This window comes from Trachypithecus francoisi, unplaced genomic scaffold, assembly GCF_009764315.1.
Source record: "Trachypithecus francoisi isolate TF-2019V2 unplaced genomic scaffold, Tfra_2.0 Lachesis_group13, whole genome shotgun sequence".
Taxonomy (NCBI): Eukaryota; Metazoa; Chordata; class Mammalia; order Primates; family Cercopithecidae; genus Trachypithecus; species Trachypithecus francoisi.
Genome location: NW_022681458.1, coordinates 92,710,333 through 92,738,156, shown reverse-complemented (window position 1 = coordinate 92,738,156; position 27,824 = coordinate 92,710,333). Strand labels below are relative to the sequence as shown.

Below are 27,824 nucleotides of genomic sequence, written 5' to 3'. Positions count from 1 at the left end.
GAAGTGTGATTCTCCCCACTTCACCCCCACCCCTCCATTTCAGGATCAGCATAGTTTATTTTTCCATAAATCATTTTTTAAGCAAGATCCTCAGTCAAAATTCGGGCTTTTATATAGAAAAAAAGAATTCTGATCCTTTGTGTCTCCATAATCAGCTAAGCTCCTCAAGTCTCACTTTCAGTTAGCATGAGTAAGAACAGAAGCCATTTCATCTGACTTGGCTAATAATCACGTCTCAAGAAAGCTAGACCTTGCTGCCTGTTGGTGCTGCAAGGAAATAAATGTTTTCCTCTGATGGAGCACTCACACAGTCGGGTTTGTGTTGTAAAACGGAGGAAATTATCCAACGGCTGTAATTACAGTGACTCATTGACACAAATACTGAGAGGCAGATGTGGCATAAATAATGAGAGAACACAAAGAAGACTCTTCATTATCAAATCCAGCCTTCACATCTTCATCATGTAGGAAGGCCACAAGGCCAGCCCTGAGAATCCCTCTTTCCGCCAAGGCTCTTTGATTGTTCTCCCCCCTGGAGAACTGGGTGGTGGATATCAGACTGACCTGTAAGAGTAACATGAAATTCAAACGTGAGCCATCCTCTAAGACTGCAAATTGTGTGGCATCAAATGAAAACTGCCATATGGATAGAATAAACAGGGCATATTTAGGGACTGTGCCAAAACCACAGAGCAAAAGACAAACCCAAACCAAAGCATGACTCCAACAAAAGTCAGGCTGAGCCATGAGGAGACAGTAACAAAACCACAGTGAAATCAATTTCCTCAGCAGCGTAGATGGTAGCCAGCACAGGAGGACAGAGCCATTTGGAAGTCAGACACACCTGGATGACTTTAGAGAGTCACTGATGCTGTCTCAGTCTCAATTATCTCCTTTATAAAATGGAGGATTTGTTTTAGGGAACTAACTCTTACAAAGCTGTGAGAATTAAGAGGTAATAAACATGAGCATAAGACCAGGTGTGGTGGCTCACACCTGGAATCCCAGCACTTTGAGAGGCCAAGAATCACTTGAGCCCAGGAATTGAGACTAGCCTGAGCAACCTGGAGAAACCTCATCTTTACAAAAAATACAAAAATTAGCCAGGCAGGGTAGCGCATGACTGAAATCCCAGCTACTTGGGAGGCCGAGGTGGGAGGATCACTTGAGCTCAGGAGATTGCGACTGCGGTGAGCCATGATTGGGTTACTGCACTCCAGCCTTGGTGACAGAGCGAGACTCTGTCCCCGTCCCCCACCCCCCAAAAAACCATTTGAAAAATATAAAATTTTAGTTAAAGGTCCTGACAGTGACAGCAAATACTTAGTTTAACTTTATATCTTTTAGAAGAAAACAAATGGTAAGCTTTGTCTGCAATGATATGAAAAAAGAAAGGCATACCTTATGATTTCAATGGCATGAGCGTTGTATTGACTAAAGCCTGATTGGTAGTCATATACAGTATGAAAGTTTCTTTTTTTTTTTTTTTTGAGACGGAATCTTGCTCTGTCACCCAGGCTGGAGTGCATTGGCATGATCTCAGTTCACTGCAACCTCTGCCTCTGCCGGATTCAAGTGATTCTCCTGACTCAGCCTCCCCAGTAGCTGAGATTACACGTGTGTGCTACCGTGCCTAACTAATTTTTATATTTTGAGTAGAGATGTGATTTCACCATGATGGTCAGGCTGGTCTCGAACTCCTGACCTCGTGATCCACCCACCTTGGCCTCCCAAAGTGCTGGGATTACAGGCGTGAGCCACCATGCCCAGTCCAGTTTCTACTTTTTTTTTTTTTTTTTTTTTTTGAGGCGGAGTCTCACTCTGACGCCCAGGCTGGAAGTGCAGTGGCGCGATCTCCGCTCACTGCAAGCTCCGCCTCCCAGGTTCATGCCATTCTCCTGCCTCAGCCTTCCGAGTAGCTGGGACTACAGGCTCCTGCCACCACGCCCGGCTAATTTTTTGTGCTTTTTTAGTAGAAACGGGGTTTCCCCATGTTAGCCAGGATGGTCTCAATCTCCTGACCTCGTGATCCGCCTGCCTCGGCCTCCCAACGTGCTGGAATTACAGGCGTGAGCCACCGCGCCTGGCCAGTTCTACTTTTGGTCTTTGTTTTTGCGTCCTATAGTATTCCAAAATGTCAATTTATAATGGTGATACTTGTAACAACTACTTTATTGAATGAGGACATTTAATGAATTGTGTATTTTTTCTACTTACAGATTTTTTTTATTAAGTTGAATACCATAAAAACCCAGCATTAACACTAAAATATCAATGTTAATTATATTGCTGCTAATACTAATTAGTAGTAACACTATTACTGCTAATAAGAATGACAACAGAGCACCTGAGCTAGTCTAGTGAATTGTGCATTTTTAAGCCAACATTTCATTTGCGATTTCTGCCTTTTTTCACTAAAGTAAATGTATTTTTTATGACCATAGAGTAGCAATCTGTATTTTTAGTTCCAATAGAAGTTAAACATTCCAAAAGACTGTCACACACTCTATACTTGTGTTTTTCACCCACTTTCCGTTTATTGCAAATGATTTATTTATTTATTTATTTATTTATTCATTCATTCATCCAATACTGATAATCTATGAGATGCTAGAATCCTTTCTTAGAACTTGGATACTAAAGTAAGGAATTTTCAGAATTTTTTTCACTAATGTTCACTTTGGTTAGTAGCTTTTACATATTTTGGAATCTGGAGAACAATGAATGGATACAATTCACAGCCTTGAACAGTCATTTAAAAATTTTGAAACATTCACCAATTAGTGGATTTCTCTTTGTAGTATAAGTATACCATGGTGGAAGCATTTCCCTTCTGGGAACAAGGAACTCCAGACCCACAGAGATTAAAGTTTTAGATACAGGACACACCAGTCCCTCACATGGGTACCATAGGAATGATGATAAACAGGGCTGCTTATACGTTTACTCCTAGGTTCCCAAGCCCGTATTTTCTACCTATTAGGGGCACAGTACCATAAAATGGTCATTGATTTAGAGTGTATATGCTGTCCTGAAGGACACCAAACATTCAAGATACATATTCTGGTTGGTACTCCAGGTGCATCTTCAAAAGGTGTTTTCATGCCATGTCAAGCTGGCAGCTTCTCAGTGATGCAGGACCAGTGTGATAGGACCAGTGAATTCCACAGTCTTACGTCAATTTCTGTATCTCTTTCACTGTAGAGCGGGTCCTTTGTTTTGAGATAACATTATGAAGAAACCAGTGTCAGTGGAGCAATCTCTAAGTCCCTGAGTAGAGATGCTGGAAAAGATCCTGTGGGCAGGAAAGGCAGATAAGTGTTAATCTCAGTAAAGATAAACTGTCACCCTCTGTCAGAGTGGAAGGAGTTCAATGTAATGAACTTGCCATAATTAGCTGATTGAACTTGATGGATAGTGCCATAATGGGAGTTCAGCATTGGTCCTTATTGTTGACAGGTTAGATAATAGGCAGAGGCAAAGGCTGGATGGGACGTGGTCAGTGAGAACTCTTACTTTTGACCTTATATGTAGCTTCCATTCCTGCTGCCCTCGCTACTACATTCACAAGCTTATTGGGCCACGACAGGAGAAGTTAGTTGACATTAGGTCACTGGGCCATTTCATCTACTAACTGGTTCATGGCCCGTTATTTAACATGTGCTCTTTGATAAGTGTTAACATGTGATACCAAGGTACTTATACTCCATGCTCACACCTATAAATCCATGGTCTCTGAGCTTCTAACCTTCTTCCTTCCAGGACCTGGATCATGTAGCCATATGTTTTCTTTACCTAAGGCCACTTCTTTTCTCACACAAAGTGCATGACAATATCTACCATTGAAAACTATTTATTGTGAGGATTTCTGCTTATTGCCACCTTACAAGGCCCTCCCTGAGTAGGACTGTGGCGTAGGAAGAGTTCCTTTTCAGCTTTCATTCACTGGGCTGAACTATCTTTAAACCAAGCTCGACCATTTTCCTCCTTCATGAGCTACTCACATGGGACTCTCGGCTTGGCCATAGTGTGACCTGATGGTGAGGAGGTAGTGCAATGATGGTAGATGACTTGGAATTTTGTGGCACCTACTTTTGCAGCTTACTTTGGAACTGCTCATGTCTTCTCCTGAATGTACCACTCTGTCTTATGATGAAGTGTGTCTGGCCACATTTCTTATGACTTGATGAATCTGACAGAAGCCAAATCATGATGTATAGTTCTGCCAGTGTGGCCATTTCTTGCTTCATGACCAGATGCTATCAGGACCTGATTTTAAAATGGTGCATATTTCTGGGCTTAAGATGGCATGGCCTTTCTTCAGAAACTTAGGGTTGCTTGCCGTAAACCCTATACAGCATCTCTTCCCACACAGACACCAGATGGGTCATAGGGAGCAAATGACAGGGTTGCTTGCATCACAAAAACAGAGCTCTTTCTATCTCTGGATCCCAATGAAATCTGGTAGTTTTCTATCTGACTCTGTAAATGGGTCACAGCAGCATTCCCAAGACTGAATAGTGTTGTACCATTGTATTATGCCTTTTGTTGTGTGTTGTTGGGTGTTTTGAAATGTATTACTGTGTCCTTTACTTTGGAGGAAATATCCTACTATGTCCCAGACCAGCAAACTCCTAAAATCTTCACTGAATATTTGTAGGAATTACCTCTTACTGTCTAGAGCACCATGTATCTTACCAAGTCCTGCAGGAGCCTACAACTTCATGATCACGTTGGCTGATTAAAATGATATGAAACAATATGACCTTGTTATGGTAAACTACTTTTAATCCTTTTTGCTGATATGGATGGAAAATAATGCATACATCAGATCAATGGCCATTTACAATGCCCTTGCCCTCTGTTTCAGCAAAGATACCTTACTTGTCACATCAGTTCCAGTCAAGGCTCCTACTTGTTTAAGTTTATAACCATCTATAAGTCATCTTCCAGTATCCAACTGTTGTTTTTTGTTGATTTTTTTTTTTTTTTTTTGGAGAGGCCAGAATACTGAATTATATGGGGACATGATGGTGATGATCAAGGTTACATCCTTTAAATTTTTATGGGTGACACTAATTATTACCTAATGTTCCAGGGATATTGTATTATTTTGGATTTAATATCTTGGTTGGGATAGGGGCAATTATAGGGCCTCCACTTAGTCTTCCCGAGTTGTACTATTACAAGTATGTTGTTTCCAATTCTGCATTTTGGGACAAGGGAAATATTTAAAGTTATGTCCATGGATCCAGCAGATCTATCTCGTTTTTATCTTGTGACAGGATTCCATTTATAATCTGGCTACTGCAGGTCCCAACAGTAACAGTGGCCACAATAACACTTTGAGTTCCTTAGTATCAGTGCCGATTTGGACCTAGTATCCAACTATCCTCAAAATATTTTAGTATTTTTCTTACTCCAGTATGTGATTATCTGAGTACAGTAGTCCTCTCTTACACATGGGGGATACATTGTAAGACCCCCAGTAGATGTCTGGAACTATGGATAGTACCAATGCCTATATATACAGATGCCCCTCAACTTACAGTAGAATTACATCCCAGTAAATTCATTGTAAGTTGAAAATACTGTAAGTGAAAAATGCATTTAATATACCTAACCTACCGAACATCATACGTTATTCTAGCATTAAACATTCTCAGAACATGCACATCAGCCTACAATTGGGCAAGATCATTGAACACAAAGCCTTTTTTATAATAAAGTAGTTAATATCTCATGTAATTTATTGACTATTGTACATTATGTCAACATTGTGATGGTTTAGTGCCATTGTACAGTCAAAATCTCGTGAATACTGTACTTTATGTCAAAATTGTGATGTTTGGCACCACTGTAAAGTCAAAAAATCAAAAGTTGAAATATCGTTAGTCTGGAATCACCTGTACTATACTTTTTTCTATACATATATAATTATGATAAAGTTTAATTTATAAATAAGGGGCAATAAGAAATTAACAACAATAACTAATAATAAAACATAACTATTATAACAATATGGTATCATCATTACTCTTGTCCTTTGGGGCCGTTATTATGTAATATAAGGGTTACTTGAACATAAGCACTGCCATAGTGCAACAGTCTATCTAGTAACCACGATGACTACTAAGTGATTAATGGGCAGGTAATATAAGCAGAGTGAATACACTAGACGAAAAGATGATTCACACTGCTTAGAATAGCGTGCAATTTAAAACTTATGAATTACTCGCTTCTGGAATTTTCCATTTAATATTTTCAAATCTTGGTTGACCACAGGTAACTGAAACTGGAAATCAAAACTGCAGATAAGAAGTGACTACTGTAAATAGCTTTATAAGAACTGGGAAATCCTTTCAATCCATACTTGCCTTGGTATTGCAAAGTCTTTCTTCATTTATACTTAGCCTCTCCCTCAGTCAGTGGAATTTAAATATTATAATTGGTTCAGGCCTGGAAATTAAGCAAAGGATTTATGAATTTTTCTGGGGTTGGCTGGTCTCAGCCTTCTGATTATCCATTCTTGATTTCTTCTTATTACAATAAAGAATAAACAGGACCCGCGTTGGCCACTGATTCATTTTGCCCTTGGACCTCAATGTTCAATTAACCATCTCCATACTCTCTGTGGGTCAGATCCCAAGACTGCCGTTCTGACCTTGCCGTTTATCATGATAATTGTGATCACTTTCCTTCTGACGCTAAATTGTCATCACCTGGCCGCAATTATTTGTTCTTCTGTCATCTCATTGCTGCTAGACAGCCCAGATCTGTAACAGCATCTCTTATTGTCAGCCCTGGACTATAGCCGTAGAGATAGCCATAACTGTGTTTCTAAAGCTGGTACCCCTTGCCACCAGTATACTTTAAAGAAGAATGGTATTGCCACCAGTATACTTTAAAGAAGAAAGTATTTAAAGAATACTTTAAAGAAGACTTCTACAAAACCTTGAAGTCTCAGAGAATTCAAATTTAAAGGTTCTAGAGTGCATCCACCTCAGATTTCCTCAACCCAAGTGACAGAGATAAAAAGAGTTATTTTATCTTAATCTGTTCTGTAAGGCATTTTATTTATTTTCCTTACAACTTTGTATTTGTAAAAACTTCTCAGTCTTCCTCAATTATGATTATTAGAATTCCCACCTAATGAAAGTTAACAGTTGTATTCATAGTCTATAGGCTTCTGATTGGGTACCTATATTAGATGGAATATTTTTAAAATTTAAATAGACTTATTTTGAGATAATTGTAGATTCACATGTAGCTGTAAGAAATAATACAGAGAGATCCCGCACACCTTTTATTCAAGTTCAACCAGTGGTAACATTTTGCAAAACTATAAATTCAATATCACAACCATGATATTGATATTTATAAGCAAGATACATAGCATTTCTCTCACCACAAGGATCGCTCACGTGGCCCTTTTGCAGCCACACCTACTTCTCTTTCACCTTTAACTACTCCTTAACCCCTGGAAACACTAATCTATTCTCCATTTCTCTAACTTTACCATTTCAAGAATGTTATATAAAAGGTATACAGAGATACCATTAAGTAAATACATACTCATCATAATTCTCTGAAGATTCATTCAGGTTGTTGTGTAAATCATTAGTCTGTTGCTTTTTATTGTTAAGTATGATTCCATTGAACTCTTCACCCACTGCAGGACACCGGATTGTTCCAGTTTGGGGCTACTATGAATAAAGCTGTTATACACATTCATGTATGAGTTTTTATGTGAACACAGATTTTCATTTATCTCATATAAATGTCCAGGAGAAAAAAATGTGGGTCATACTGTAGTTGAATGTTTAATTTTTAAAGAAATTATGACTCTTCAGATCAGTTGTGCCATTTTACATTCCCAGAAGCAATGCATCAGTAACTCACTTTCTCTGTGTCCTTGGTCACATTTGGTTGAGTTTTTCAATCCATAAACATGGTACATCTCTTGATTTATTTAGATATTCTTTGATTTCTTTCATCATAATTTTTCAGTTTTCATCATATAAGTCCTATACATGTCTGTTTTATTAGATTTGCACCTAAGTATTCCATTATTTTCTTGAGTGATTGCAAATGGAACCACATTTTTAATTCCATTGTACCCACATGTTTATAGCTAGTGTTGAGAAATACACATGATTTTTGTATATTTATCATGTGTCCTAAGACCTTGCTGATCAAACTTATTTGTTCTGGGAGGGGTGTGTGTGTGTGTGTATGTGTGTGTACTATTAAGCATATGTCACCTGTAAGATGTTTGCAGATGTCTTTTATCAATTTTAGAAATTCTCCTATACTCCAATTTTTCTGATAGATTTTATCTTGAATGACTATTAAGTTTTGTTAAATTTTTTTCTGCATTGATTACTATGGTCATGTAATTTTTCTTCTTTAACCTATTGACATAGTAGATTACATTGATTGATTTTTAAATATTGAACCAGGCTTTAATTCCTAGAATAAATCTCATGTTATGGTATATAATTCTTTTTACATATTGCTGAATTCTATCTCTAATGTTTTAAGAATTTTGCATCTATATTTATTAGGGATATTAAATTGTTGTTTCATTTGTCAGTTTCTTTTTTTATACTGACTTTCTCTGATTTTTGGCAACAAAGTAATGATAACTTCATAAAATAAATTGTGAAGTGATCACTCATCACACTTTATGGAAGACTTTGAGTTGAATTGGTATTAATTTTTCTTTAAACAATTATAGGTATTCACTGGTGAAATTATCTGGGCCTGCAGATTTCTTTTGGGGAGTTTTACAATTACGAATTCAATTACTTTAATAGTAAAGTTCTATTTAAATTATCTCTTTCAGCTGGGCGTAGTGGCTCATGCCTGTAGTTCTAGCACTTTGGGAGGCCGAGGTGGGCAGATTGTCTGAGCTCAGTAGTTTGAGACCAGCCTGGGCAACACAGTGAAACCCCATCTCTACAAAAAACACAAAAAATTAGCCAGATGTGGCTGCATGCGTCTGTAGTCCCAGCTACTCAGGAGGCTGGGACAGGAGAATTGCTTCAACCCGGGAGGCGGAGATTGCAGTGAGCCGAGATCATGCCACTGCCCTCCAGCCTGGGCAACAGAGCGAGACTCCATCTCAAAAAATATATATACACACACACACACACATATATACGTATATATATGTGTGTGTGTGTGTGTACATATGTATCCTATTGGGTGAGTTGCTGATAGTTTGTGTGTTTTTTGAAGGTTTAGTCCATTTTGTTGAAGTTGTCAAACATGTGTGTAGAGATGTTCATTGTTTTCCCCTATTATCCTTTTAATGTCTAGAGAGATTATAAGGATATACCGTGTTTTATTTCTGGTATTGGTAATTTTTATCTTCTGTCTTTTATTCTTTGTCAGTTGTCTTAGTTTGTTTTGCCTTGCTATAAAGGGATACCTAAGGCTAAGTAATTTATAAAGAAAAGAGATTTATTTGGCTCACGGTTTTGCAGGCTGTACAAGAAGTAAAGCACCAGCATCTGCTTCTAGTGAGAGCCTCAGGGAGTTTTCAATTATGGCAAAAGAGGAAAGAAAACAGACATGTCACATGGTGAGAAAGGGAGCAAGAAGAAGAGAGGAGGAATGGCCATGCTCTTTGTAACAATCAGGTCTCATGTGAACTAATAGAGTGAGAACCCATTACCATAATCATGGCACCAACCCATTCAGGAGGAGTCTGCCCTCATGACTCACACATCTCCCACTAGGTCCCACCTCCAATCCTGGGGATCAAATTTCAACATGAGGTTTGAAGGGCACAAATGTCCTAACTATATCATCAATCTTGCTAGAAGTTTGTCAGTTTATTGAAAAACATTTCTGCATTACTGACTTCTTCAGCTTCAATTTAAGGACATGTGAATCAGAAAGTATGCCTGGAGAACTTACTAATGTGTTGTTCCTTTGGTCTCAAATTCCCTAGCAATTCTGCCTTGTCTCTACCTTTTGGAGGCGTCTTATGCTTGTTTCATATAAAATGTCCAGAGTTCTTAGCTGTATTTAGTGAAGAAATAGGAGAATTATGTTAATTTTATCTTTTTGGAAGGAGAAGACAATAGAATAATTTTTATATGTATTAAACCTGTACCCCAAAGCAAGTAGGAAACAAAAATACTAAATGGATTAGAAAAGACAATTTGGATGAAAACTTGGATGCAGTTCCTTACAAAGGAAAATGTGAAATATTGTCCTTGTCTATTATATTGCTTCTGAATATATGAAATAAATTTTGCTTTTCTCTTATATTTGATCATAGAGCCTTCAGAGCCCTTAATATGTACAGAAGCCATTTAATATGGGTTTGAGTTATAAGGTAAAGAGATGTAAAATTAAAGCCCTGGCTGGATGAAGTGGCTCATGCCTTTAATCCCAGCACTTTGGGAGGCTGAGGCGGGAGGATCACCTGTGGTCAGGAGTTCAAGATCAGCCTGGCCAACATGGTGAAACCTCATCTCTACTAAAAATACAAAAATTAACCAGGTGTGGTGGCGCACGCTTGTAATCCCAGCTACTCGGGAGGCAGAGGCAGAAGAATACCTTGAATTCGGGAGGCAGAGGTTGCAGTGAGCAGAGATCGTGCTACTGCACTCCAGCCTGGGTGACAGAGCGAGACTCAGTCTCAAAAAAAAAAAGAAAAAATTAATTAAATTAAAGCCCTACTAATTTGTGAATACAAAGTTTGTATATTTTTCATCTTATGTACTGTCTTAATCCATTTTTATTGCTATAAAAGAATATCTAAGACTGGGTAATTTAGGAAGAAAAGGAGTTTGTTTAGCCCATAGTTCTATATGCTGAGAAGATCAAGGTCAAGGATCTGTCTTCTGGTGAGGGCATTCGTGCTGCATTACAACATGGCAGAGAAGGTCAAAAAAAAAAAAAGGAGGGGACATGCAAAGAGGAGGAAAAACTGAGGAGCATCCTGGCTTTATAACAACCCATTTTTGAGGGAACTAATCCATTCCTAGGAGAACAAATCCAGTCTTAGGAAATTGAGAACAGCACCAAGAACAGCACCTACAAGAAGATGCTACTACAAGAACAACACCAAGCCATTTCTGAGGAACCTACTCCCATAACCCAAACACCACCCACTAGTCCCACCTTTAAACACCGACACATTGGAGATCAAATTTCAACATGAATTTTGATGGAGAAAAACAAATAATATTCAAACCACAGCATAAACTTACAACCTAGTAACCATAATAAACAATAACTTTATTTCCTAATAACTGTATTTTCTTATAATGTTAGGAATGGCCGACAAATGGCAACTATCTGTGAAGATTCACAGCTGTTAAAAATAATTAGTTTTAATATTTACTGTCCATTATTTCTATACATTATATGGAAAGATAAAAATATGTTAAAGATGTTGTATATGTATAGACCAATATATATATGCATACATATATTGCAATTTATATACCAACATATACAGCAATATATATACACATATGCATATATGTACATGCAAAACATTTTTGTTTAACATATTTTTCTCTTTCCATATAACAAATAGAAACAGTGTGCAGTAAATATTAAAACTAATTATGTTTAACAGCTATGAATCTACATAGAGAGTTGTCATGTAATAGACGTTCCCTTCCCACTGAGACAATTTCAGGAAAGTAAACATATTCTTTTAATTGTTTAACTGCATAAAAATAAATAAGACTTTGGGATTAAATTAATTATTCTCAGAATTAATTTAATTTTTCTAAATATGATAATTTAATTTGTGTGTGTGTTGCTTTGTTTTTCCCAAGGTCATAAAGTACATCAGTTCAAATATCCCTGTGTTTTTTTCATTAAATTTCCATTTTTAGAAAAGAGAATTGCTTAAAGTACTAGGTTATTGATTTAGCATATAGTGAAGGTTTTCATGTGTTTGTGTAGAAGGACTCTCAGCCTGAACCAAGGCTAAAACATCTTAGGTTTTTTTGGAGCTATCTGGAGTACTTGAGTAAGTGGCTGCTTACAGTAGAGACATCACCGGAGATAACTCACCCTAAGGAAATGGAGTTTAGACAATAATTAGATAGACAATAATACTCAGTACTATGTCAAAATTCGCCATTAAACAGATCACAAGCAATTTTGTCAGTTTAAGCTTAACATGAAACATAAGAACTGTACTCATTAGAGTAAGCAACAATGCTGGAGAAACCTGTTCTCCCCACTATCATCCAACATTTTACTGGAGGCTCTAGTCCATGCAATAAGATAAGAAAAAGAAGAGTGGTTTGAAGATTAGAAGATGAACATACAACAACGATTACTGTTATATTTTATTAAAATCCATCTAGAACTTGCAGTGTCTAATTGTAGTCACTGACTTCATGTAGCTATTGAGCATTTGAAGTATGGCTAGTTGGAGTTGAGATGTGTCATAAGTGTAAAACACAGGTGAAATATTTTTAAAGATACATTTGAAAAGAATGCAAAATATCTCATTAAAATGTTTACATTAAGTATAGAAGTAATATTTCAGATAGATAAGGTTAAATAATATAGATTGCTAAAATTAACCTGTTTCTTTTCACTTTTAAAAATTGTTTACTAAACATTTAAAATTCCATACTGACTCAAATTATATTTTTATCGCACAACATTGTTCTAGAAAATTCAAGAGAATAAATTAACAAATTATTAGAAATTCTAAATTTCAAGTGTTTGAGAAAGTTTTAAATTATATTTTTAAAAGATTAGAGCAGATTTAAAAGTTATACATTTAATCTATTTGGTCTAATTAGCATTTTAAAAGCTTTAGTGAAATCTAAACTGTAAAATTTAGAATTCTCCCATTGAAAAGGCACAATTTAATGTTTTTCAGTATATTCATAGGGTTATGAAACTATCATCACAATCTAATTTTAGAACATTTTGTCACTCCTAAAAATACTCATTAGTAGTCAGTTCCCATTTCACCTACCTTGCCTCCTCAACCATAAGCTACCACTAATCTGTTTTCAATCTATATAAACTTGTTTTTTCTGTGTATTTCATATAAATGACATCACACTATATCCATATAGTATTTTTGGGACTAGCTGTTGTTTTTCCTCAGCATAACGTTTTCATGTTGTATTTACCAATACTTCCTTTCTTTTTATTTCCAATATTTCATTATACGAATACACAACATTTCATATATTCCTTTATCAGTTAATAAGACATATGGGTTGTTTACCCTTTTGTATTATGAATAATGTTGCTATGAATAAGTTTTTGTTTTTGTTTTGTTTTGTTTTTTTGAGACAGAGTCTTGCTCTGTCACCAGGCTGGAGTGCAATGGCGCGATCTCGGCTCACTGCAACCTCTGCCTCCCAGGTTTAAGCAATTCTACTGCCTCAGCCTCCCGAGTAGCTGGGACTACAGGCACGTGCCACCACACCCAGCTAAGTTTTGTATTTTTACTGGAGACCAGGTTTCACCATGTTGGCCAAGATGTTCTAGATCTCTTGACCTTGTGATCCACCTGCCTTGGCCTCCCAAAGTGTTGGAATTACAGGCATGAGTCACTGCACCTGGCCAAGTTTTTGTATGTTTTTATTTCTCTTGGGTATATACCTTAGAAGTGGGATTTCTGGGTCATATGGTATCTCTATGTTTAACGTTTGAGGAACTGCCAAACTATTTTTCAAAATGTCTGCACCGTTTTACAATCACCCCCAATGTACAGGGGTTCTGATTTCTCTGCATTCTCATCATCACTCATGATTACCATCAGCCTCTGTATCCATGAGGTTTATGTTTGTTAATTCAACTGACCATGGATTGAAAATATTTGGAGGCCAGGGATGGTGGCTCACACCTGCAATCCCAGCACTTTGGGAAACTGAGGCAGGCAGATCACCTGAGATCAGGAGTTCCAGACCAGAATGGCCAACATGGGGAAACCCCATCTCTACTAAAAATACAAAAAACAATTATCCAGGTGTGGTGGCACATGCCTGTAGTCTCAGCTACTCAGGAGGCTGAGGCATGAGAATTGCTTGAACCTGGAGGTGGAGGGCTAGCCTGGGTGACAGAGCAAGACTCTGTGGAAGCAAGGAAGGAAGGAAGGAAGGAAGGAAGGAAGGAAGGAGAAGGGAAGGGGAGGGGAGGGAAGGGGAGGGGAGGGGAGGGGAAAGAAGGGGAAGGGGAAGAGGAGAAAGGAAGAAATTTGGGAAAATTATTCCACAAAGTTCAAAAAAACCAAAACTTGAATTTGCTAAACAACTAGTACTACGGTGAATCAGTGTGAATGAAATGATTTATAGGCATTGTATTAGCAATTATAGGTAATCTAGAGATGATTTAAAGTATACAGGATGATGTGTATAGGTTAGATGCAAATACTATGCCAGTTTATATATGGAACTTGATCAGCCTTGGATTTTGTGTCTGTTGGAGGGCCCTGGAACCAATCCCCCATGAATACCAAGGGACTGCTGTTATTTGTCCTCTTGGTTATACCTAACATGGGAAATGTGAATTAGTAACTCATTGTTTTGATTTTTATTTTTCTAATGACTAAGGTTACTGAGCATTGTTTCATATGTTTATTAGCCATTTGAATATCTTCTTTGGAGAAACAGCTATTCAAAATATTTGCCTGTTTAAAAATTGGATAGTCATCTTTTTATTATTGAGTTTAACAGTTCTTTATATGTTCTGGATACAAGTGCCTGATCAAATATATAATTTGCAAATATTTTCTCACATTCCATTGGTAGTCTTTCTCTTGATGGACAAATTTACAACACAAAAGATTTTAACTTTTGGTAGTCTCACATTTTTTTTGCTTGTTCTTTTGATGATGTGTCTAAGAAATCATTAACTAACCTAATCCAAGGTCATGAAGCATTATGCTTATGTTTTCTTCTATGTGGATTTATGGTTTTAGCCTCTATGTTTCAGACTGTTGTCCATTTAGAGTTAATGTTTGCATATGAATAAGTGTTCAAATTTATTCTTTTCTTTGTAGATATCCAGTTGTCCCAGGGATATTTGTTGGAAAGAGTATTCTCTACATCCTTCCCCTATGCATTTAATTGTTTTGGCACCCTTCTGGAAATCAATTGACCATAAATGTGTTTAATTTCTAGAATCTCAATTATTTTCTATTTATATATATGTCTATCCTTATGCCTGTACCATACTGTGTTGATTACTGTAAGCCTTGGAGTAAGTTTAAAAATTTAGAAATGTGAGTCCTCCAACTTTACTCTTTTTTGAGATTATTTTGTCTATTCTGGGTTCCTTGTATATCTACATTAATTTTAAGATCAGTTTGTCTTTTTCAACAAAAGAAGCCAATTGGGCTATCAATAGGCATTGCATTGATGCTGTAGATTAATTTGAAAGTATTGTCATCTTAACGATATTAAGTCTTCTGATCCATGAACACAGGGTGCCTTTTCATTTATTTAGACTTCACTTTTTTCAATAATGTTTTATGATTTTTTGGTTTCAAGTCTTGTGCTTCTTTTATCAAATTTACACATATCTTAATTTTGATGCTACTTTAAATAGAATTGCTTTCTTAATTTTATTTTCAGAATACTACTGCAAAAATATAGCAATACAATGATTTTTGTGTATTGGTCTTATATAGTGCAACTCTGCAAAACTCATTTATTAACTCTAATAGTTTTTTGTGGATTTCTTAGTGTTTTATGTCATCTGTAAATAGCATAGTTTTGCTTCTTCCTTTCCAATCTGGGTGCCATATATGTATGTATGTATTACCTAATTGCCCTCTAAATAGAAGTACCAAAAATGTATATCCCTGACTTGTTCCTAATCTTATAGAGAAAGCATTCAGTTTTTCACAGTTAAGTATAATGTTAGCTGTGGTTTTTTCATAGATGGTATTATTAGGGTCTGTGATAGCATTTTTAAGCCTACCTTTCTAGGAGTTACCCTGGGCCAGAGTAGCTTATTGTTCAGTCACTTTTTGCCGGAAGTTGTGTGAAGCTTCTTCCCTGTGTTGACGGGTCTGTCTGTGACTTGGGTAGACTTGCAAATGCTTTCAAGTCGGCTCCATGTCCTGCTCCGATTGCCCCCATATGGGTGCAACACAGTGCTTACATGCAGCCCTTCTAACCTGTGGATTTGTCTATAATCGCAGGGAAGTTCCTTGTCTCTGGTTAATTGTCTCTGGTTCCCGCGTTAAACTTTTGGCTGCTCTGCCATTTTGCCTTCATCAGATCTACTTGTCTTTTAATTTTTTCACAATAATCTCCATTATTTTAGACAACGAACATACAATGGAATTCGTCTCTCTTTTTCCCAAATGAAGTCAGTCTCTATAGGCAGAGCTGTGAAACTCTTTGCCTTTATGGTTTGCTTTTCTCCCTGAACAGAAATGCTACATCAATTTGCTAGAACTAGGAATGGGGACCACTTTCTAACAACGACACTCTTGCTCTGTGAGTGGGCATGGGAAGGGGTGGCAGCCCCTCCAGGCGTGGAACCTCTGCCCTACAAGAGAACTGGGCTTTGGCAATCAGGAGCTTAGTATTCTCAGTCTGTCATGCCTGAAAGCCTGCTGGCCATCCTACAAGTCAGGACTGGGTGAAACTAGAGAAGCCTCGTCCTGGGAAGAGAGCTTCTGCAAGGGAGGGTTGAAGAGAGTCGGGAAGAGAAATGTCAGCAGTCTGCCCTTGCCACAGTGAAACTATAGCTCCAGATTAGAAGGTTGGGAAAGGGAGTACCCCTGTCTCCTTGACCACACCTATGTGGGAGTAGGGCTTCTGGTTTAAAGTTTCCCTAACACAGAGATGGGGGATAGTAGAGGTTAATGGAGTGGATTCTGACTGAAATATCATGGACTCTTGCTGTTCTCGGGTTCACTAGATTTTCTTGAATAAATGTTTCTTTATTTCCTGTTTGTCCTTGGGACAATTTGTAGACACTTTTAATTTTTTTTTTTTTTTAAATAACTTTCACAAGTTAAATTGTTGTTTCCCTGGGAAAGGGTCCACTGGCAGTCCCATCCCTGATTTGTGTTTTGCTATGTTTCCCTGAATGGGAAAGAAAGGGAAGGAGTTATACTGTCATTCCTGTAATGCACACAGGACTGTATCATTGGAATGAACATGTAATATCCCATGTGTGATATGGTAAAACGTTGGGGACATCTAAAATAAACATTGAACAGTTTAAGGGTTTTGAACAAAGGAGGAATAGGATTGTATCTGCTATGAATATGGCAGTTCTTGCAAGTACCAAAAGAATATGAATTTGATAATGATAAGATGGGCAATGATAAAATAGATTAAGAAGCTTTCAAAGTTGAATCATATGTCTTATCAGCACTTTCATTTGCAGTTTGTCCAGGAGGGAAAGCTATGCAAATGAATCCATAAAGGCATATATTAGAATGATGACATTTGAATGGAAAAGAGAGGTGAGGGACAAGATATAGTGGAAGAAAATTTTTTAGATTTTGGCAATGGATTGGTTGAGGAAAGGGAAGAAAAATAAAGTTTCAAGGGTTACATTGAGTTCCTAAGGCAATCACCCTGTTTGTCGTTTCCAGAAATAGGGAATTCAGACAAAGGCTCTAATATGTAGGGAAAGCTAGTGGATTTGGATGTTAGACTTAATGAAGATGAGTACCATTGCTGCTATAAAGGTCTGGATTCATCAGACAATTGTTAATTCATATCTGGATTTTTGGAGAGAAGTTATTGCTAATGAAGCTGTGTGTGTGGATTAAATAGATTATATAGACATAAAAGCATCAGGAACTCCTTGGAAAAGCTGCATATAAGGGAATAGAGGGTGAGGGAGTTAGTGGAGAAAACTCCAAAGGAGTAGTCAAGGGAAAGAAATAGCGAAAAGAGGATAGTCTCTATTATGCTTACAACTCAACTTATTATCTGTATGTTATCCAGTCTTTAGATTATCATTGTTTCTGTAATTCTTTTAAAATCTCATGCCCAGTGTCAGTTTGGTACAGGAAGATATAGTCAATGGCTTTATCACTGAGTTATTTTGCACAAAAATATTTTATTCCTTTTATAAGATCTTTCTGGTGATCTATTCTATGCCCCTAGATGGGAAATGAAATACAAAATTAATACACTGGGACACTCCTAACCTGCCTTCCTCCTATATGTCTACATCCCAGTGCAAGTATTTAAAGCACAGATGCCTATACCTTCACTTAAATTTCAATGAATTCTTTTTTTTTTTTTTTTTTTTTTTGAGACGGAGTCTTGCTCTGTCACCCAGGCTGGAGTGCAGTGGCCGGATCTCAGCTCACTGCAAGCTCCGCCTCCTGGGTTTACGCCATTCTCCTGCCTCAGCCTCCGAGTAGCTGGGACTACAGGCGCCCGCCACCTCGCCCGGCTAGCTTTTTTGTATTTTTAGTAGAGACGGGGTTTCACCGTGTTAGCCAGGATGGTCTCGATCTCCTGACCTCGTGATCCGCCCGTCTCGGCCTCCCAAAGTGCTGGGATTACAGGCTTGAGCCACCGCGCCCGGCCAAGTTCAATGAATTCTTAATTTAAAATGAAGAAATACATTGAGCTTACTTATTAGGGTATTGGCCTAAATGAGTTATTTTACTTTGGTGCCTAAGATGTGGTCTCCATTCTACTTTCTACTACTTTCTATTTCTGCTACCAACTTTTTTCCCCCATCACCTTCTTTTGTTTCTTAGTCTATGGAGTCCTGCAAGTACAGCCAGCTCAGCACAGGTTACTCTCAAGATGAGAGAGTCTTCACATTTCATACCTTCAAATGACAATGACAATAGCTGATATTTATTTATTTAGTGTATGCCAGATGCTATATTAAATATTTTAATGTATCTTTTTTTATTTTTTTGAGACGCAGTCTCACTCTGTCACCCAGGCTAGAGTACAGTGGCGTGATCTTGGCTCACAGCAACCTGAGCCTCCCGGGTTCAAGCGATTCTCCTGCCTCAGCCTCCCAAGTAGCTAGGATTAGAGGCGCGTGACACCACGCCCGGCTAATTTTTTGTATTTTTAGTAGAGGTGGGGTTTCACTGTGTTAGCCAGGATGATCTCAATCTCCTGACCTCGTGATCCACCCGCCTCGGCCTCCGACAGTGCTGGGATTACAGGCCTGAGCTACCATGCCCGGCCTGTATCAATTATTTTGACCTTCACAAACACACTTTGTAGTAGGTCCAGTTGTTACTGCCATTTTGCACATACGCGAATTGAAGCACAGGGAACTGTAAGCCCTGCTCAGGCTCACATAGACAGGGCCTGTGCAGAAGCAGGATGCCACTCAGAGGCTGGCTCGAGCCAGACCTATCTTTTCCACTCACCACCAGAATCTATAATGATCAGAGCCAACATTTCCCTTATCTATTTCCACAGATCTTTATGAAAAAAAATCTCAAATCATGTATTCTTTCTCAGACCCAAAGTACTTGGAAGTTAAAATACAAATCAGATACAATTCTACTGAAAAGTTACTTATAATTGTACTGAAGTTACAGCAACTCATTGTCAAAACCAACAGGTTCATCAAATATGAACCTAATAGAAGATACCATCTGAGGACTATTAACAGACATAGTAGTTTGCAAATAGGTTTGAAAAAAAGTGTCATCTGAAAAGCAAGCCTTTAATAACATTTTTTCTTTTTCTTTCTTTTTATTTTGAAAAATACTTCCCATTCTTTATTTTCCCTTTCCTATTGCTGAAATCTTTCACTGTTTGTTTAATCCCAATGGAACTAGACTCTAAGTATCAATGGTTCAGCCAGTCCAACACTTGAATAAATATTATTGGGCTCCAAATGCAAAGCTGTTGGATGTAAGAGACACCAGCACATTACTCACAGTGGTATTCCATAACAGAATGATGGACAGCATGCCATTCAATATCTCATCCCATTCCACATTACAGACAGCAATTCCACAAGCATGCACGGGGCCAAAGGCCTTGGGACATTTCCTAAGAAAGGAACATGCTTACACCAAGGGTCAGGTTTGATAGCTATCCCTATTTAAAGTAAACATACAGATGAAGCTTCAGCTAAAGATCCAGCTGGTAATTGTAATACTGAAAGTGGCATTGGAAAAACTTGTTAGATTTGTAAGTGGCAAGAGAGCCTCCAGTTGAGAGGAAACAGTTACACCCATTCACAGGTTTAATCCAGGGAAATATATACCGGAATAACTGTTAATTGTTTGCGAGGAAAAATATGTCTAAAGCACTTACAATTAGCACTGAAAGTCTGGGTCTTTGGTCCAAGTTATTTACTGAGTCGCTGTAATAGACCTCTATGTATTTTTGTTGGGAAGACTTGGCCAGAACGCTGTTTTGATCCTAGAATGTGCTTTGGCTTTGTGAACAAGAAATGCAACAAGATAAACCTTGGAACATATTTAAATCCGGTTATTGGACTCACAGTAAACAAAGTCACAAGCAGCAAACTTGGTAAAATGAAATGCTCTTTATAAAAAAAGATAAATATAACCTAGTCCACAGCAAAACTGAGACCCTTCCCAGACCTTTCTTTGGGTTCAGATGGGAGAAGGCATGTCTCTCTCCTCCCTGTTCATCACTATGAGCCCATTCAGATGTGGTATCGGGGGAGAGGGGAGGGAATCTATCTCAGTGACTCCTATTATACTGTTAAACCAATTTCTATCCTAGATGCAGATAGCTGGTGGGTTGCCCTAATTTTCAGGAATATGATAAAAGCTTTGCTGTTCTACTGATCCTTCCCCTCACTGTTGCAAGGTAGCTCAACACAGCAAGTAGGACAAGTATAATTCATTTCATTTATAAGAAGACCCTTCAGGCCCCTCTCCCTTTGAAATATGAGAAAGAATGAGGCCTATTCATGTGAGTCAAGTATTTAATCAGATTGTAAAAATAATATTTACTAGTGTGCTCTTAGAATCACTGAACATTTGGGACCGTAATTAAAATTATGATTGTAAATTTTTCCCTTTGGGAACTACTTACATTTGCAGACGTTTTCCAATATCTCTTTCCACAGGAATTTGCCTTTAATTTTTGAATTGAAAGACACACACACACACACACACACACAAATACTGAAACCAGGAATTTAATCACAGCTGGATGGATTGTGTACAGATGTCTCACACAAGTTACCATAGAGCTGAAAGACAAAAATAAAACTGAGGGAGATATCAGCGTTATCTTATATTGAGACATAGAAGGGCAGAACTGGGTGCTTTAAAGGTACACAATAATTAATAACTAGTTGATTCATTAGCTGATTAATTCTTATAGAGTCAGAGAATAGGAAAACGATGCTCAAATTCTCCTTCAGAAACTCTCTTGTTTTGCTTGTTCGGATATAGTTTATGTTGAAAAAGGTAACAAAATTTTGAAATATAACACGGTAGACCAAATAGATCCACTTTAGGAAAAATGCACATATTTAAATAGATGACTTATCTCCTCTAACTTTTTGTGCTTCCAGTCTTTAATTCATTTTTTTTTTTTTTTTTTGACAGAATCTCGCTCTGTCACCCAGGCTGGAGTGCAGTGGCGGGATCTCGGCTCACTGCAAGCTCCGCCTCCCAAGTTCATGCCATTCTCCTGCCTTAACCTCCCGAGTAGCTGGTACTACAGGCACCCGCCACCACACCTGGCTAATTTCTTATATTTTTAGTAGAGACAGGGTTTCACTGTGTTTGCCAGGATGGTCTCGATCTCCTGACTTCGTATCCACCCACCTCGGCCTCCCAAAGTGCTGGGATTACAGGCGTGAGCCACCGTGCCTGGCCTAATTCATTTTTTAAAATTCCCATTGTCATACTCCCAGCTTACGTTAGCTGATAAATAATCTGTTTAAACGTGTGCACAGAAGTTGATTTCTTTCAGCCTGTGTGCAACATTGAAGGTGGCATTGAAAGTAGAGAATATAATGAGGAGTAGCACAAATGTAAAACAAATTTTACTGCCTTTTCTCAGTGTTCACCATCCCATAGGAATTAATAAAATTAAATTCATGGTAATAATTCAGTTATCACTGTCTTTGTTAACATGGGACCTCCAGGCCTCAGCAAAGTCCCTTCCAGATATCCTTAGATGTCCTCAGGGAGAGCCTTTCAAGTGCTTGAAAATGTGAATATTTGCCAAAGAGCAGCCAACACTCCATTTCTCAGTGCTCTCATAAAACCCAGCTGAAACTGAATAACTTTTGTAATATTTAATGGCTTTTCCCCATTCTGTGTCATACTTTACTAAATACTTCTCAAATCAGCCCTATTTGCATTCTAGTATCTTAGAATATTTGGTGAAACAGATCCCTCAATCCTGTTGTTTTGTTTTCGTGTGTATCTGAGTTTATTCTTAGAATCCACATAGGTAATCATGGCTTAGGCTAGGTGCGGATTGCATAGGAGCTACTATACCATGCTCAGTATCACAAATATGACTTTGCAGCTTACACAGCATCTTAGTGCATAACTCCTCCTTCTCCTGAATAGACTACACTGTTATTATCTGAGAAGATTCTCTAGCCCCTCAGCTAATAACTTCTATTTGGCCAACATAAGCAGTTAATCAGACGTGCCCAGACCTGTCCCTAAATAAGCCTCAACTCAAGCTGGAACCTCTGTCAAAACCATGTAATTGTCCTTGTATGTAAAAATTTACGTTACCAAATAGTCACTGCATTTTTAAAAGTAAGACATTAATGCTATGTAAAAGATTTGTTTCTCTTTTGGAACCAATGGCCATCATGCCCATCACTTTCTACATACACACCTTCCAAAGAGGTCCAATTTGAGGGACCCTGGAGAAAAGATGACTGTAGAAAGCCATGAACAATGCTTCCTTGGCTAAAGTATCACAATGCTGCCTCGTGGAATTAGCTATAGACCACATTTAATAGAATCTTCTCTTCTTTCATCTGGGTAACATTTACCAGTCTTTCCATAGGGAGAAGAAGAAATAACGGTATTCTGGTCTGCCGAGACACAAAAAGCAGGCACACGTTGAAGGTCAACGCTACAGTCTGTCAAGTTGTGGGATGTGTGTGAGGCAGAGGGTCTGTTTCATTCTCCTCTCATATTAAAGAAAGTATCTAATCATGTCCCTTTGAGCAAAAGGAGGAAAAAAAAAAAAAACTTGGAAAGCATCAGTGTTCTTTGGATCACTTGACAGTGCATGAATTATCAACATATATAAAATTATTCATTTATGCAAAACCGTAATTTGTATAGCCACTTATTCAGCATGAATACTATACATGTCTGCCAAACACACACAGTTGTAACTTCATTAGAATAAGTATTCAAGGCAGGGATGTCTAACCTCTAATTTCTTTCCCTGTCGCGCACACACGCACACATAAATTGCAAGAGAAAGTCCGCATTTCCTCATGATAGCCCCCTTTGTTAAAGGCAGTAACCAAAATGCAGAAGATACGTAATGTTCACTGGAGGTTTTTATAATTATGTGAGCAAAGTGGAGACTCCAAAGGCAGTATCTGAAGGCTATGTGATCCCTTGAAAATGACAGGAACTTTACATTCCTGAAGGAATATTACAAGGCAGCAGCAGAGCAAAGTGGAAGGAGAGAAAAAAGACATGTTAATTTCACATTTAAAGCACTACCACTATGGAAAATATACAGAATCTGTCCTTTTACTTATTCCACAGATTTAATATTAATTAGCTAAAGGTTTTGAAAGTTTCCCAGTAAGAGTGAAATAATTATATAAATTCATTCCATAAAAAGAACCAACTTCCTGATTATCTGGATTATCTCAGTAGGAGATAAAGGAGAAAGAGGAGGAGAAGGGGTAGGAGCAAAGAAAGAAACAAAAACAACTAAAATGTTGCATCTTATTGAGCTAAATAAATACAACCAAAATAACTAACAGATGGCTTTTTCTTTATGGTCAATTTTTTTGTGCCTAATAGTAATATTCATATTTGTGTTTTTTTCCAGGGATAGTGGAATGGGAGATCAAGGGCGATGGTTACAGTAACCAACGCTGTTCATTCTTTCTGACAGAAGAAATGCCATTTCTGGAGTGGTGGTGATGGTGGTGGCAAGCTTTCCAACTGTCTTTATGGGCAGGCACAAAGGAAAGGGTAAAGGGAGCCAAAACTATTCAATAGCAAAGACTCATTAGTGTCTGAATGTAGAGCCCCAGAAACATAGTCCTTTGTAGAGCGGGTAAATGCCAGGAATGCTCACTGCTTTCCTCTTACCCAATCCCTACTCCAGCTCCTAACTGAGGAAGCTTTCATTGATTTGATTTGCTTTGGAGGGAGAAATGGAGGGAGAAGGGAGTCCCTAACAAGCTGAGTAAGAGGCTTAATCCCACACTGTTTTCCAAGAAGAAAATCTTTGATGGACAGTCTGCTTCTATAACCCCATATTGTACATCTCTAGTCTACGGAATCCTCAGCGGACCTTCAAAGGGTTACCTGTTAACTCCAGACGTGCCTGGTGGACTGGCTGTTCAGCCCAGTGGAGCTGGTATTCAGGGTAGTGGACAACTGACAAATCATCTGATTGAGATTTTATTATTAGTAGTAGTAGAACGGAATGCAGATTATGATAAATGAATAACTATAGTGCAAAGGTTTGAATTGGCTTCACTAAAGGAGGTAGGAGAAGATGGAGCTGACCTAACTTTGAAAATGGGTGGACTTTGTAAGAATCAAGGCAAAACAGAGCTGTATATAAGAGTTGAGTTGATAAAGGTGTTTCCCATAGGTGTACAGAAACAATTCTAACATGTCATCCCAGCCACTTGGGAGGCTGAGGCACGAGAATCACTTGAACCCAGGAGGCAGAAGTTGCAGTGAACCAAGATCGTGCCACAGAACTCCAGCACCTGGGTGACAGTGAGACTCCATCTCAAAAAACAAAACAAAACAAACATTTCTATACATGTAAACTGAAATCAAATAAATGGATGGTAGTTGGTGATAGCCAGATGTCTCTGTTGGAGTGAGAGGTTACAGGTAAGCACGTGGAGGAGGCTAAAATAATCCATGTGGTAAGAATGATTTGATTTGAAAACATGAGCATGAGTTCATGTTTTGCTTCAGATAAACACACATGGTTAATAGAGGTATTTATAGATCTGTATATTTACTTGGGCTAGTATACACACATACATTCCCTTGCTCTGTCAGCTGAGATGGCCTAGAAACGATAACACTCTAGTAGCAACAAACACACCTAGAGCTTACATATTGATTTCTAATACCATTTTCTTATAAAAGGAAACAGGCCTTCTTGAAGAAATGGCTGAGTCCAGAACTGGGGCAGCAAATATATAATATGAGTGTGGAGCATTCTGTAGTGCCAGAGAGTAAGAAAGTTCTCAAACACACACACATACACAGACATGTACATGATGGGCATATGTCAAGGAGTCACGAAGAGCCAACTGAAAGCATTCCCACTAGCCAAAATATTGAAGCAATTTGAACAACAAAATAGGGTGGTTATGGATTATAACCTAAGGTATAGAATAAATATGTGATGAAAGTCAATACTAATATAAACAAATGGTTAAAAAGATACATATAAAAGGCAAATTTCCCATTCAGAAGAACTCCAAATAATTTATGTAGATATTTCACTCTCACAGAGGTGGAACAGAACCACCCATGCCTTAAAGTATGGGCTGTGCAGCTAGGTATGGTGGCTCATGCCTGTAATCCCAGCACTTTGAGAGGTCAAGGCAGGGGGGGATCACGAGGTCAGGCATTGGAGACCAGCCTGGCCAAAGAGACCAGCCTGGCCAACATGGTGAAACCCCATCTCTACTAAAAATAAAAAAGTAAAATAAAATAAAATAAAAATTAGCTGGGCATGGTGGTGGGCCCCTGTAATTCTAGCTACTTGCTTGAACCCAGGAGGCAGAGGTTGCGGTGAGCCGAGATCGCGCCATTGCACTCCAGTCTAGGTGACAGAGCGAGACTCCGACTCAAAAAGAAAAAAAAAAAAGTGTGGGCTCTGCCTAGTAACCTCCTTTCAAAGAGCAAAGTAGGTAAGGGGGAAGAAAGGGTGTGACTTTACAGGGGAGAAAACTGATGGACACTACCTCAGACAGGGGATCAAGGAGAATGTCAATATTGATGTCATGTTGACAGTAGGTACCCTTGACATGATGTGATGAGAATGGCACTTTACCTTTGTGGTCTTCTTTCCCAAAACTCATCACCTCAGTCTAATCATGAGAAAAGCATAAGACAAATACCAATTAAGGAATGTTCTAGAAAATACCTGACCAGTACTTCTCAAAACTGTCAAGGCAATTACAAACAAGGAAATTCTGAGATTGTCACAGCCAAAAGGATCCTAAGGAGACATGGTGACTAAGTGTAATATGGTATCCTGAATGCGACACCCTAGAACAGAAAAAGAAATTAAGTGAAAACTAAGGGAATCTGAATAAAGTATGGACTTTGGTTAAAGGTAATATATTAATGTTGTTTCATTAATTGTGACAAATGTACCATAGCAATGTAAGTTGATAATATAGTAAGTTGGGTGTGAGGTTTATGAGAATTCTGTTTAGATTCCCTTCACAATTTTTTTCTGTAAATTTAACACTTGTCTAAATTAAAGTGTATGTTTAAAAATTACTATTGGAGCTAAAATTGTTCAGCCTTTGTTTAAGTGTTTTAAAATAACATAAGTAGTACATGGTTATTGAACAAAAATTATAAAATGAAATAGGCAAAAATAAAGTAAAAATCACCAAAATTTCAATTCTTAAAAATAACCACTGTTTATATTTGGGGGTATTACTATTCAGACTTACACATATATATTTTTTCTTTTTGTTAGGATAATCCTATATGCACCATATTGAATCCTGTGTGTTTTCACAAAAATATGTATTTTTAATATCAGTTCTTTGTAAAAACAGATATCTTTATTATAGTGTTTAATTGTGACAATATTCTATTGTGCCTTTGTAATGTAATTTATGTAACCAGTCTCCCTACTGAAGCATTAAATTATAGATTTCCCTCCAAACCCTTTGTAAGCATACTAAAATATTATTTTAGGTTAAAATCTTAGAAGCAGATTGTTTTATTAAAAGGTATGTTCTTTCTAAAGGTGTTTGATATATACTGATACATTTCCTTACACAGTGGTTATACAATTTTATACTCCTCCAACAGTATAACAGCATGGACTCTTCTTTATCTCTTAGTCTGTCTTGTGCCACTATAACAAAACACCATATGCTGAACAATTTATAAAGAATGGAAATTTCTTACAGTTCTAGGGGGTGGAAAGTCCAGTATCAAGGCCCAAAGTCCAGGTTCATTGGTTGAGGGTGTCTGTTGAGGGTGCACTCTCTGCTTCCAAGATAGCGACTTAGACGCTGTGTCCTCCATAGGAGAACACTATGTCCTCACATAGCAGAAGGGCAAAAAGGGACAATCTTCATCTGCCAAGCCCTTCTATAAGGGTATGTACCTCATCCCTTTCATATGGGTAGAGCCCTCTGGACTCAATCACTTCCTGAAGGCCACACCACCTAAGTATACTCTCTTCAAAATTTAGAATTACATGCTTACAATAAAAAGCAAAACAATTTGCCAATGTAGAAGAAAAAAAAAGATATCTGATTGTTACTTTAATTTGCATTTATTTATTAGGTTAGTGCAAAAGTAATTGCGGTTTTTGTCATTAGTGAGATTGAAGGTGTATTCACATATTTAATGGTCATTTTCATTTATTTCATGAATAGCCTCTATATATCTTTTGCTTGTCTTTGTATGGTTGTATGTCTTTCATTTAATTTGTTAGAATTCTTTATATATTAATAAGAGT

General features: G+C 37.8%; 1 long non-coding RNA gene across 1 annotated transcript; it reads right to left on the bottom strand.

Annotated features, from left to right (window-relative positions):
* Window positions 1-239: 239 nt before the first annotated feature.
* Window positions 240-21,152, bottom strand: LOC117095404. The gene is made up of 3 exons (XR_004441961.1): window positions 20,991-21,152; window positions 9,928-10,032; window positions 240-564 (listed from the first exon to the last, which is right to left on the bottom strand). It is a non-coding gene; the product is annotated as an uncharacterized LOC117095404 (long non-coding RNA).
* Between the last annotated feature and the right edge of the window lie 6,672 nt (window positions 21,153-27,824).